The following is a 14,178-nucleotide window of genomic DNA, read 5'->3' as shown; positions in this document are numbered from 1 at the left end:
GCAAGCCATGTGGTCAAACAGGAAGTTAGTCTTTATTCTGTTGATTGGGTAAGAATATGTGTGGGTGGAGCTGATTATGGGAGGAGTTATATGCCTATATAAGGGACCTACACTGTATGATCAGGGCTCAGACTTTGCTGTTTTTTGGTGACATTAGTCCCTCTGAGTCCCGGTCGGTGAATCGAATAAAGATCTCTTCCTCCCTGAAGAAACCTGTGTCCATCTCTCTGTGCTTGTCTTCCGTCAGTTTAGTAATTATAATTTTTCTGTCCATAATATGTAGAGTTTAAGGAAAGCTGCATGCCCCCAAATAGGATGGGCATAACAGTGGTAGGCCTCTTGATGGAGGCAGCCATGACAGGGACGGGAAAGGAAGTGATGGCGGGGTGGAAGAGGAAGTGATGGCCATGACATGTGTGGGAAAGGAAGAGACAGGAGGTGAGGGCATAGTAAGGGCGAAATTGATGGGAGCGTATACGTTAGGAGTAGGCGTGACTGTAGATAGTGGTAATTGGGTGGAGGTCACGGGACTGGGCCAACCTCCTTCACCTTCGTGCCAGGCGCCATTTTAGGGCGGTGGCTGGAACGTACTTTCAACATTACATATACAATAGCTGATAAAATTAGTTAAATAAGCATTATCCTTTGCAAAAATAAGATACTAAACTTTGAATAAATTACCAGACTAAAATCCAACTTAAATTCTGTAACACAACATTATCAGTTTCTAAAGTACACTGAAGTATGCAACTTTGGAAAATAAAACTGGCAAATTAAATAAGACAGTTGAGAACATTGCATTTATGCATTTAACAGCCCATAAAGCTGTTCATAAAAAAATGTTCTTTAAATTAGCATTACTCAAACACAGCAACCGTGCTTCAGAACTTTATTTTTTTTTTCTTTATTTTATTTCTTCAAATTTTCCATATTACAATTTACGTACTTTACCTCTAAAGCAATAATACAATAATGGACAGGTTCAGTCAGAACAACATTTCAACTATGCTTCCAAATTTAAGTAACCATATCCACCATTCCCAAATATTCCCATAGAGGTACATTAAAAACATATTCCTTTCATACACTGAGACATACCATCCGGATGATCCGTTCCTATATTATCCATTATACTTATTCCTAGGAAGTAGGAACAGTATTACAAGTGCCCATCCAGGAGCATACACACTACGGGGGGGCCCATCCACTCAATAAATATAATTTTCATCCTTATTGGCAATAAAGTTATCAACGATTGTTTCCCATTTACTAAATTTCTTTAAACCGACTGAGTTGCTCAGAATTATTCCCATTTCCATCCTACTTTGGTAGATTACTTGTTTTTTTATTTCACTCCACTCTAATATTTTATTGCTTTTCCAGTGTCTGGCCAAAACCATCTTAGCTGCCATTAAAATATGAATTGTCATCATACTTTTCTCAGTAGGCATAGAAGGCCATCCCAGAAAACTTTGTGGTGTAAAAGGTATATATAGCTGACACGAATTATGAATCTGCCTTTATACAGTTTTCCAGATATTTTTTAAATATCTGCAATGCCACCAGATATGGAGATAGTCTCCTATCTCTTCACCACATCTCCAACAAGCGGGGTTCTGATCTCCATATATTTTGGCCAATTTATCTGGGACCATATACCATCTATTTAGGAGTTTATAAAAATGTTCTACTATATTTAAGCAGTGAATCAATTTGTTTACTTTAACTATCACGTTTATCAAGTCTTGCTCGGGGATTACTATTTGTAGATCTTTTTCCCACTTAATCTTAGATCTCCATAGAAAGGACTTCTGGGGGATCTTTAAAAAATCATAACATCTGGAGATGTGACCTTTGAGTCTATATGTTTCAATAATCTTCTTTAGAGTACTTATATTTTTGTTAAGTTGAATATCCAAAAATTTCGCCAAGTAAGACTTAATTCTCAAATATGTAAATATCTCCCTATTATCAATCCCAAACTCTAACTGTAATTGATTAAATGGCTTAATTTTCTCTGTATCAATTAGCTGTTGGATGTACTCAATACCCTGATGTAACCAGCCACTGATATTAATATCGTCAATATTATTGTTAATCACCTCAATAGGTAAAAAGGGAAATAGTCTATATTCTATTTTGTAATTTTTCTTAATTTTGTACCAATATCTCCATAAACTATGTATAATTGTCGAATTTTCTAGGTGGACTGAGTTATTTTTGTTTCCTTTCCTCCTTGTTGTCCAAAACAGAGCTGATAGGCTATTTATTTCTACCAATACTTGCTCTATTTGATACCAAGCTTGATCTTTTTGATCTGTACTTAACGTATTAACAATATGTGCCAGCATACATGCATTATGATACTCTATTATATTTGGGGCAGCAAGGCCCCCATCTTTTCTTTTCTTAGATAATAATTGTAAACTTATTCTCGGTTTCTTGCCCTTCCAGATAAATTTGGAAAAAGCTGCCTGTATCCTTTTTAGCCACGAGTTTGGGACTTGTATAGGAATCATTCTAAAAAGATAATTCCATTTAGGCAAAATATATGAGCGGATAGTATTTATACGACCTGTCCAGGAGATCTCTCTGCCAGACCATTCTTTTAAAGTCTTATTAGTATTTTTATAAGAGGAAGGAAATTAACCTCAATAACTTTATTTATGTCTCTTGGTATTTTAATGCCAAGGAACAAAATATATTCCTTGGCCCAGACGAAATCATAAGAATTTTTAATAAAGTCTCTATCTTCAATATTCTCATCAGTTCCGGCAGTGATGATCTAGGATTCTGCAACGTCAGAATTACATCGTCAGCATAAAGATTAATCTTGTGTTCAAAGTTGTTAACAAAGAAACCCTTTATATTTCCATTTTGCCTTATGGTCTCTGCAAGAAACTCTATAGTTAAAACATAAAGCATCGGGGAAAGAGGGCATCCTTGCCTTGTGCCGTTCCTGATACTAAACCAGTCTGCCTCTATCCCTGGGCCTATAGTCCTGGCTGAGGGGACGGTGTATAGCGCCATAATGGCGCCGTGGACCGTTCCTACTAAGCCAAACGACTTCAATGCGTTTCCCAGGAAGTCCCATCAGACCCTGTCAAACGCTTTTTCAGCATCCAGTGACAGGGTCAGAAGGGGAACCTTTCTCCTATTCGCGACATCGTGTACGTCCAGAATCCTTCTAAGGCCTCCTGAAGCTACTCTACCGTGGATAAATCCGGTCTGATCTTGATGTATTAAAGCAGGGATATAAGTTTTTAACCGATCTGCTATAATCGAGGCATAGATCTTAACATCTCCATTTAGAAGAGAAATTGGACGGTAATTCGCCAATTTGGCTGGATGTTTGTCCGGCTTCAAAATTGGGACTATGTTCGCTTGAAGCATCTCCCTGGGGAACACAGCATTTTCCACTATTTTATTAAATATTCTGGCAAGACGTACCGAAAGGGTGTCTCTATATATCTTATAAAATTTATTTTAAAAACCGTCTGGGCCAGGTGCTTTATTTATCTGTAACTTATTTATGGCAACTATAATATCTTCTGAAGTTATTGGTTTATTAATCTCACTCAGTTGTTCTCTAGTTAATTTGGGCATTTTTTATTTTTGAAAAATTCTGCAGAGGAAGTTTGTTGTCCTTCAGTATCTCAGTTATATAATCGGCTATAATAATCATTAAAAGCCGTCCCGATTTTTTTCGGGCATAATAACGTTTCCTTTCCAGTTTCAATTTTATGAATCCTCCTCATTTGTTTTTTATTTTTCAGTTTGTTAGTAAGCAGCCTATCTGCCCTATTGCCTTTATAGTACCAGTTGATCTTTAGGGATTGTAGATTTCTCTTTTTCTCCTCTAATAGTAAATCATTTATACAATTTTGTATTGATAGCATTTTTATACTTTTCTCCTGAGTAGGTAAGAGTTTGTTTTCATTAGATAAATTATAATAATCTACGTAAAGTTCCTTCAGAGATTGTCCCTTCTTTTTTTTGTCATTAGTGCCCAACTTAATTAAATAGCCTCTGATGACGCTTTTATATGCGTTCCAAACGACTGGGAGCGAAACATCTCCACCCTCATACTTGTTTGAGGGATTGTTGGGCGCATACACATTTACCAACGTATATAATTCTGTTTGGATCTTAATTATCATTATAATAAATCTAGCTTCCTCATCTGTTTCTTGATAGATAATCTTGGCATCTAACTCTTCGCTTATCATAATGGCTACCCCTCTTTTCCTCTGTTGCTCTAATGAGGCGGTTACTACTATTGAGAAACTTTGTGGGATAAATCTCAGCTTATCATTTCTTTTCCAGTGTGTCTCCTGTAAAAAAATTATATGAGCTTTTTCTTTTTTAATATAATCAAACAAAATCGCTTGCTTGCTAGGGGAATTTAGACCTTGGGTATTTATCGATATAATTTTAACCATTGCTCTTTGTTAAGCTCTTCTTCAAAGTTCTATTAACTCCATTTGCCTTCTCCTGTAACCTTATTAAACCTGATATTAAATCTCTTTCTGTTCTGAGAGTGGGCCCCCGCCCCGACCACATCCACCACACCAATCATACAACATCCTCTCCTATACCAGAGGCAATCATACCAATAACCCAGAGTATTAACCTCTGAGTGTAGATCCATAAGGAAAAAATCTCCTAAATGGAATCTTGTCCTCATCTAGGATTCTCCAAGATAAGGATAATGAGAGCTGAGCTATAAGCGTCCCTTAAGATATTTATTTTTTTTTAAACACCTTCCACCCGCCTAAAACTATCTACATAAATCTCCCCAACCCAAGCATTAATTACAAACTTTTGCAATTTAATCTCCCCTGTTTTGGGGGATTCAATCCAACTCTATCCTCTCAACGCTATTTGGGGTTTCCTCACGTTTTTTCCCCATCTTCCACCCTGGATCAATTTGTTGCAATAATTCAAACTATTTAACGTGTATATCAAAGTTCTTCTCCAGTGCAAATATTTTCTATCCATATTCTCAAAATACCATTATAACAAATTTAGACTAAGTATACCATTCTTAGTCTAATTGAAATCAGTGAACCATGTGTATCATTACAAATCTATTACTTTCTAACCCTCTTTGTGGTTTCGCTGTCCCTATCGATTGAATCAATTTATATAAGTGTCATTTATAAATTATTATTCTTTTATATCTATTCCCCCTACTTTTTTTTTTTTTAAAGTGAATCCTTTGTCAAAGTGATTTACAATCCTAATGGTTTTAAGTTTGCTTGTTAATTAATAATTGTGCCTAACCTTAATTCTTTTAACTTAAATACCTCAAAATATTTTGTGCTCTAGTGACTCGTTGCAGTTGAGATACTAATTATATATCATAACTCATGCCCCTGTCACCAAAGTGATACCAATACAGTTATCAAACTACTTCGTTGTAATGTTGGTTCAATCAAAATATGGACCGTGATTACGTCTTACTTATTCCTTTTATTCCCCCTTAATGCCCCATATTGTCCAGCCAATTTATAACCTTAACCAATGAGTCAAATGTATACATAGTCCCATCCTTGGAGACTATAAGTTTGGTTGGGAAACCCCAGCGGTATTTTAGATTTTTTTCCCTCAGACGCAGGGTGGCGGGGATAAATTGTTTCCTCGCTCTTCTTGTCTGAAAAGACAGATCCGGAAAAACTTTTATATCGTTGAATTTGCCTTGCTCTCTTTCCGTTTGTCTTGCCGCTTTTAGGATTTTTTCTTTGAAAGAATAAGAGTGACAAGCTATAATTATATCTCTTGGGAGATCGTCTGGGAGTGTTCTTGGTTTATATAAGCGGTGAGTTCTTTCAAGGAAGTCCACTTTGTCGTCAATATTAATTTTGAGAGCCTTAAAAAATTCCGCAAGAAAATTTGCCAAGTTGTCTTGAGAGACAGATTCAGGAATATTTCTTATTGTTAAGTTGTTTCTTCTTTCTCTGTCTTCTATACTTGTTGATCTCTCTTCCAACTCATTAATCTTCGTTTGTTGTTTCTCAATGATCTCGTTTTGCTTCTGAAGGAGAAATTCCAGATTTTCTATTTTCTGTTCATTCATTTTCGCTTTTTGTCCAATTGACATTATTTCTTGCTTTAAGTTAGTAAAGCTCCCCTGCATTTCTAATTTTATCTGTTCCAATTGTTGGTTTAGGCACTGTTTTAAATATGCTTGGGTAATCAATGGTTCGTCTGAGCTTTCTTGTACTTCTTGTAATTCTGTCCCATTTGGTTCTCCTGTGCATTTACTTAGAGCCATTTTACTTGGCGTTGGAGTCAGAGAGGTTTCCAAGATACTTTTATCTGCTGGAGCGTTAAAGAAATTTGAGAGTCTTTTTTCCTGTTTTTCTTTCTTTTCCCGGTCTTTTTTTGGGGGAGGCTTCAACTCTTGCCTCAGATCCGCTGTTTTCCTTGTTGCCATTATGTTTTATTTGATCTTTGTTGTGCCTCTGTTTTTTAAAGACTGCCTTTTTTTTTTTTCCCTGAAGCCCTATTAAGCAGAGGACTTTAGCTTTATCGTTTGTCCCTTTAAAGAGGTAATATGTTTTATCCACACAGCAGGAAATCGGCTTCACCCTTCTCTCCCTGTTTTGTCCTCTGGCAAAACCAGTAAACCAGTACCCGGTTCCGGTATTTAACTGTGTTAATCAGTACAGTTTTGAATCTTATAGATCAAATATTAAGTGGCCCTTCCCTTCAGATCTTAAAAATTAACAGTGTGCTCTTCCCTTAGGCTCTTTGTTTCCCAGCAGTATACCGATTAACTCAAACTCAGACTGAGATCCAATATTGAATAGCCATTCACTCCAGGTCTTGGTAAATTAACAGTGTGCTATTCCCTCAAGCTCTTTGTTTTCCAACAGTTTGACTCAGACTCAGGCTCTTTAACTCGTGCTCGTTTGTAGCTCCTTGTAGTTTAAAGATTAATTGCACAAAATTAGCCTGGAACTCCCCTTTGCTCTGCTCCATACAAAATTTCACTCTGCCCGATTAATTTTCCGCTCTCTTTCAAAAGCGGATTACAATAGGCTTGCATTCACTACAGATTCCAATACTCCTGTACTCCGTCTGCACAAGCTTGCTGCAGCAGTACTTGGAGATCCCTCAGCAGTGTTTGTCTAAATTAGCTTACACCTTTCCCAGCTTCTCAATGCAGTACTTGGGGATCCCTCAGAGCTGGTTGTCAAACCGGGCTTTTTTTATTATTTTGTATATCCTTCGTTTTCTCTTCCTTATGACTTCTGCTATCTATTTTCCCAATTTCCTCCCAATAGGGAAAAGAGAAAAGAAAAGAGAAAACAAAAAAAGTCCATTCAAAACTCGCAGCCACTTCATCTCCCAGCACAACATGGAGTAAATTATTAAGCCTTTCTCTTTAAACTGCCGTATTTAATTAATTTTGTGAATCACTCAAGTTGTTTTTTCAATTATCAGCTTCCAATTCCAGCTGCTCTCAGCGTTTTCACATAACTCCTTTCTATATGTAATATAAATTTTGCCTCATCAATATCTCTTTCCACGTGGCAAATGGCTTGGAGGTAGAGGCAGACTTAGGAGGCTGGAATCTGGAGCCGGTTAGCAGCACAAACTGTCTCTCCTGCAGTGCGTGTCCAGGCAACATACACATCGAGGCAAACAGCTACAAAGTCAGGCAGACGGTGTCTTCCTCAGCTTACTCGTCGTGGTAAACAGCCGCACATTCAGACGGATGGTGTCTCCCTCATTCTCTCGTGGGACTTCAGCTCAGCTCAACCCGTCGGCGTGCACGCTACGCCCCCTGCGTGACGTCACATCGTCATCCCCCACCCGCAAACCCCGCGCTTCAGAACTTTATTAGTCAGTATAGATTAATACAATCCATCTCCCATCGCCTTATCACAACCAAGCTTGCACAACTAAAAATCTATATACCCCATTGTCATTTACAATGCTCCCAAGATTCATACAAGCTCCACATTTATCAAAGTACAATTCAAATAAACATTCTATTGCCTCACTAAATTGTAGATTATGCTAGCTTTAGTGTACCTATAATCTTAATTTTATTAATGACAGGAGGCGAGTATTTGCTTAAGTCTCTCTTTACTAGAACTCCACAGCAGCACAGAAAAACAACCAATCAGAAAAAAGTTAGGTACTATAAAACTCCCCTCCCCATGCATCATTTCCTCTTTCAAGCTGCGACAAAACAGAACAATAGGCAGAAAAAATAATGGGGAAGAAACGAAGTCCTAGATATAATGAATACGACAATGTCCACCATCCGAGAAACTGCCAAACCAGATAGTGTTGATGGACTGTAAACTGAAACGAGAGAAAAAACAGAGTCGAACAGGTTGGTTAGCCAATGAAATGTACTCTGAACAAACATGTAGGTACCCAAAGTAGCAACAAAAATTACCGTAACCTGCATAGATCCCAACCTTAAAGACAGACATAAGAACAAGTGACAGGTAGCAGAGACAACAAGCAGAGTTGCATACGTACCTGATGAATTCAAATTATAAATTTAAGCAAGGGAGGGATAAGAATGGGTGGGAAATACTCGCCACCTGTCATTAATAAAATTAAGATTATAGGTACACTAAAGCTAGCATAATCTACAATTTTATAACATGACAGGAGGATTCGTATTTGCTGTTTTAACGCTAAGCCAACAAATCCAACGCTGCTTGTTTCGCTGGTATCCATTCCGTGCGATATTAGAGCAATCCTAATTGCACCTTCCAACTGCAAGAAGTGACAGCAGACGGATCGATGAAGATGCCAGCTGAGGAAGCATCCCAAATACGGAAAAACACCATCCACTGATAGATCTATTGTACGTTGGGTTACGACCTGTTTCCTAGCAGCCGGTCCATGAGCTGCCAAGCTGACCTATTAACCATTTTCCTGTAGGTGTAAACTGCCGAAGGTCATTTGCGGACTTAGGGCCGTGAGAAGAAACCGCCACCATGTCTCGACTCTTGATGTGGAAGGTGACTCCTCTGATCGTACCAGGATCACCACGCGATGTGGCCTTGCAGCCAAACTCCAACCTCAAGGAATGTGCCTAAGTCCACCACCAATTCCATAATAGAACCGAGTAGGGTCTTTTCGTTCTCTCATGACCTACTCGGTGAGTTGTCTCATCCGAGAATAAATTTATTATGCAGGCAAGCGTGTGGTCAAAACTAGCCGTATCCTAAGTGATTCCAGTATTCCAAATGGGCTGTGTAATCCGCGGCTGCGGTATAGCAAGGACTCCCAAAAGACGTCCAATCAACTTGTGTGGTGAAAACGGTAGTCAATTTTTCTGGGAATTGTGAATCCCAGAAATATTCAAAAGGATGGGAATGTAAACCGGGTTGAGATCTCCATTCAGATATATCATCGTCTAAGATTGATAAGATGTCCGGATCCAATGGTGATTGGGACCTGTATAACAAAGAAGAGTCCTCACGTGTTGTAGTGAGAGAGTGAAATAATCCGATCACCCGTTTGTACGATCCTGTTCCATGCCCAACCTATAAAAATTTGTGTAGGGGTTTCTGGTCTACACGCCACCTACAAGATAGGGTAAAATATAGTGGGACCCTTAGATCCCTGTACCCCTGACTGTCCGGGCATGTACCTTCCAGAGTAGGCCCTAGGTCAAAGGACCCAGGAATGAGAATTCGAGAACCGAAGTGAAGGCCTCCCTGAAGAGGAATAACTCCCTTTTTAGCTTGGAGTCCTGCGAACACCTAGCATTCTCTAATATGCAGGCAAGACGTAAAGTCCCTTCACTCACGACAGGTGACTCCAGAGAGTAGATATAATGAAAAAACAAGGGTGAAGTTTCAACCATCCTAAGCAGGTGTAGTCTCATTTGAGAACGTTGACAGCCCTATCTGAGCCCGCTACACATCCTAAACAGTAGTCCAACGGTAGGTTGCGTCCCGACTTGTGACGTCTGTGTAGGAGCTGGGATACACAGGGTTAATAGGTGGGTAGTGAGAACTATAGAGTAGATATAGAGTATAGAAGGAGGGCCCTCTATATCGGAACCATGTTCTCCAGATATGTGCTCAGAAGAGTAGGGGCAGGCCTGTCATCTTATCCCAAGATTGTAATGACCAGGGAATCCAAGTCAACCGAGGATTCCAGTCTTTCCATGCGATCCAAGCGCACGGTGTACCTGCAGACCAGGTTGCGGGCTTTCCCTAGTCTTGTTACCCGAGCAAGGCAGTGCCCGTTTGCTCTATGAAGGCCTCAGGATTTCATGTCACCTTGACATGGGAAGAACCGTCTGCGCAGCTTCTTCGCCATGGTCTGAATATCTTACACAGAGTGCAATTGTCTGTTTGATATAGTGCAGATTATACCCAAACCTGCACTCTTGTAATAACTGAGACTCATCCGTAGCCGTACAGTCTCCAGGAGTGTGTGTAAATAATTGGGGAATCCCCCCCAGTAGTACCTCTGTATTTCTCGTGTGGGATACCGTGGTCCGGATCCAGTAGATCCATTATAGGACGTGAAATAGAGGGTCTAGCCAGTCTAGCTACGTGTACCCTGCACGATCAGGCAGCCCTCTATAATGAAATCGGTAGCACGGTCGTTAGATCTAAATGAATGCCGGAGGGACGCCCTTCTATGCAGTCTTGTTGTCCTGTACAGGTACAAGCCTGTGTGATGAACAAATGGACGGCACCATAGTGCGTTGAGAGTATGAGAGAGCTGCACTCTTATATAATGTGACCGGACTCCGTGTCAGCGTCCGGCTGATAGCATGAGCAGGCCGCACCGGTTAATAACCAAACATCAGAAGTTTCCTTCCGTGTCCGGTTCCCTCTATGAGCATGTGTCACTCAAAACATGTCCTTTGCATCCAGCTCAGTATCGGGCTGAGGTTGAGCGAGGGCCACGCCCTCTAAGCATGAACAGGTGATTAGAACATATGAATTATAATAAAGAATTCTGATCTTATGATTGGATAATTACACAATTAGTGACCCTAAAGGGAGGATCCACATGAACCTTTGGACATTTATAAAGCAGAAGATTTTGGAGGCTACTTTACAGCTACTGAGGAAGCTCATACAAGAGTGAAACGCGTTTAGCTGGATTTTGGACTTTTACACTTGGACTATATTTTTTTCATTTTGTTTATATGCTTTTGCAAAGTCTAGCATTGTTTTTTTAATATTATCTTTTATTTTTACAATAAATTGTTATTTTTTATATTGATTTACATTAGTCCATTAAGTCCTTTCTAGCCTCCAGGAATTTTATGTGGGGAATGCTATCCCAGTCAAATTAGCATACTGCCAATAAACCTCAGAGCCAGGAATTCAAGGCTCTGTTTAAGGTGAGCACAACCTATACCACCTTATTATATTATATTCACTCTCTGTACAATACTACCTATGTGGTCTTTTTCTCTCTGCTTGCTTTATATCCCCGGGAGAACATCGTTTGGGACCAAGGAGTGTGTTGCTGCCTTAAAAGCAAAAAGGAGCTACTTACGGAGCCAATAGTTTATAGGCTCCAGTCCATGTGAGTAGTTTAAACCAATTGCTACCATTATTCATTTTCATTTATGTAAACCATCTGCACTATATTTTCTCTTTTGCTGTTTTATTCTACATGTACATTTGGATATATTTTGTCACTGTATTGGAGGGGTGAGTATACCCCCACATTATTTATATCAATTATAGCGCTCCACTTGTTAGTATATTGTTTATACCTCTTTTTTGTATCTTGCACCTTATTGTGGATTAAGGTATTCCACTTTTTGTGTTGAGCTGCTTTTATAATTCAGGCACTTTAGTATATCACTGACTATCTCTGTAAGGGATAGTGTAGTGAAAGCCACTTCGCCACTGTGTTTTGGAGGGGGCTGCTTGCCCGCCTCTTACCCTGTGACTATGGTCCCTGGGCGATTTGGCTCTTTATGCACGGTATTTGGGCATACTGTGTGTTATTGGGCTGCCCCAGGATTATGGGCCCTCTCATCAGCCCATACGAAACTTAAACCCCATGGCGTTTGAACTGTGTTTGTGGCATCTGAGCGCTGTTTGGATATGTTGAGCGCTCAGATCCAAGCCATCTGGGGATGGGTTGAATGTGGGGGTTCTGTTTAGTATAACAGGAGTTATGTATTTTGGTGGTTGCTGGTAACATGTGCTTAATGGAGGCTGTGTTTGTCCCTGGATATAATTAAATCAGCTTCTCCATTGTCTCCAGGATAGAGGATTCTGTGGAACTAGTTTGAGCTGGAAAAAACATGCTTCCAGAAGGTCAAATGCACATTTGTACTAACTTTTGAACCCCTGGTCCAATTCGTATGATTTTTGAGTATGTTGTTCCCCTGAATGGATTGATTGTGAATATGTATTTTTATGCGAATGTGATGTATATTTTGGGAGTTATGAATGTTGTGTAAAAACTGTATTTCCCCTACCTATGATAATTGTATTTTCCTGTGTGTACAGATAATTAGTTTACAGGTAGAGGGGAGGGCTATGTGTGGGATGTAACTATTGTGTGATTGGTTAATGTACGTTACTGTGTGTGTCCCTCCCCTTCGTGGGAGCACCTAATAAAAAGGACTGCAAGCTAGCAGCCAGAGAGTTCTATTTTTACCCTCAACTTGAGTCCTGTCTCTTATTGGGGGAATCTGCTACAAGGGATTGCTATGCTAGGCATATTCCCTTGCTATAATCACTGAGCTCTTGTAAGAGCTTGTTCCTGCTTCGTTCTGAAGGGAGATAGCTGCAGCCTGCGGTGCTTATGGTGTCTGGTGGAGTGCTTGGAGTCCTCTGGAAGCGCTAGGAGCATCTTTCAATGGAGGTACCCAGTCGGGGTGCCAGTTGATCCGTTACATTGGTGGCAAGCGGTGGGATGGCGTCCTAGTGCGAGGAGAAGCAGCTCAGAGACACTGGTAACGTGTGGAGTTGTGCAGCGTCCCTATCTTCAGCAACATAATGGAACCAGCAGTGGCTACAGCAAGCATGGCGTATAGCTACTCCGTACTAGAGTTTGGCACGATGGTAGGGTTGCACCTGAAGTTTTACGGACCCAATCCAGAGGAGAAATACGTGCGGTTCGTGTGGGACATGGTGACCCGGAACCTACAACACAGGGCATTGAGGGAAGGCCAGTGGGCACGTTGGGAGAAACTCCAGCCACAGGTAGAGTGGGACGAGGAAGAAACCGAGGTGACCGGTGGAGATGGGACCGAGGTCTCTCTACTGGCCCTACAGGGATGCTGGGCTCCCGGCCCAGATCCCCAGCGGCAGTATGTTTTACAGGGAGGGGAGACAGTCGGTCTCACTCCCCAGCGGCAGAATGTGTTATTGGAGGAAGAGACAACCGGTCTCCCTCCCCAACAGCAACCAGAGGTACCCGAGGTAGAGGACCTCATAGACTGGTCCTGGGAGGACCCCCTGCAGGCAGGTGGAGATGGGACCGAGATCTCTCCACCGGCCCTACAGGGATGCTGGGCAACCGGCCCAGATCCCCAACTAGAGCTGGAGTTACAGAAAGTGGAGAGCATCGACCTCCCCCCCCAGCAGCAGCCAGAGTACCAGGGGGAGGTAAGTGATATTTCTCCTCCCCAGTCAACTCCTTTGTTCCCTGACCCCCAGCAGAAGAGCTGGCAACTGGGCAGAGCACCGCTGGCCTCTGTCCTCCCTTGTTTCCTTCCCCTGAGCCTGACTTTCTACAGGCTGCCCCAGCGGAAGAGCTGGCAACTGGGCAGAGCGCCGCTGGCCTCTGTCCTTCCTTTTTTCCTTACCCTGAGACTACCCCAGCTCTGACCCCGGAGCAGAGCACATCGGGCATCTGGCCCCCAAGTACTCACAGCCATTTGCCCAGCAAGGCCGAGGGTGCCACAGTTTCACCCCACAACTTGGGACCTACAGGCCAGTATGACTTATTGTGGGGGGGCTATTCTGTGAATTCTTTATTGTGGGGGGGCTACACTGCTAAATTTGTTTTGTGGGTTAGACCCTCTGTGAACTATGTACCGTGGGTGGGCCATTCTGTGAATTCATTATTGTGGGGGGGGGGGGGGCTACACTGCTAAATTTGTTTTGTGGGTGGGCTACTCTGCTAATTTTGTTTTATGGGTGGGCTGCCCGACTAATCTAGGTACTGACCGGCAGAAGGTCAGGTACCTGGTTAGTCTAC

This window comes from Pelobates fuscus, chromosome 12 (genome assembly GCF_036172605.1).
Source record: "Pelobates fuscus isolate aPelFus1 chromosome 12, aPelFus1.pri, whole genome shotgun sequence".
NCBI classification, from domain to species: domain Eukaryota; kingdom Metazoa; phylum Chordata; class Amphibia; order Anura; family Pelobatidae; genus Pelobates; species Pelobates fuscus.
The sequence above is the reverse complement of the archived record's forward strand: the minus strand, read 5'-3'. Positions refer to the sequence as shown.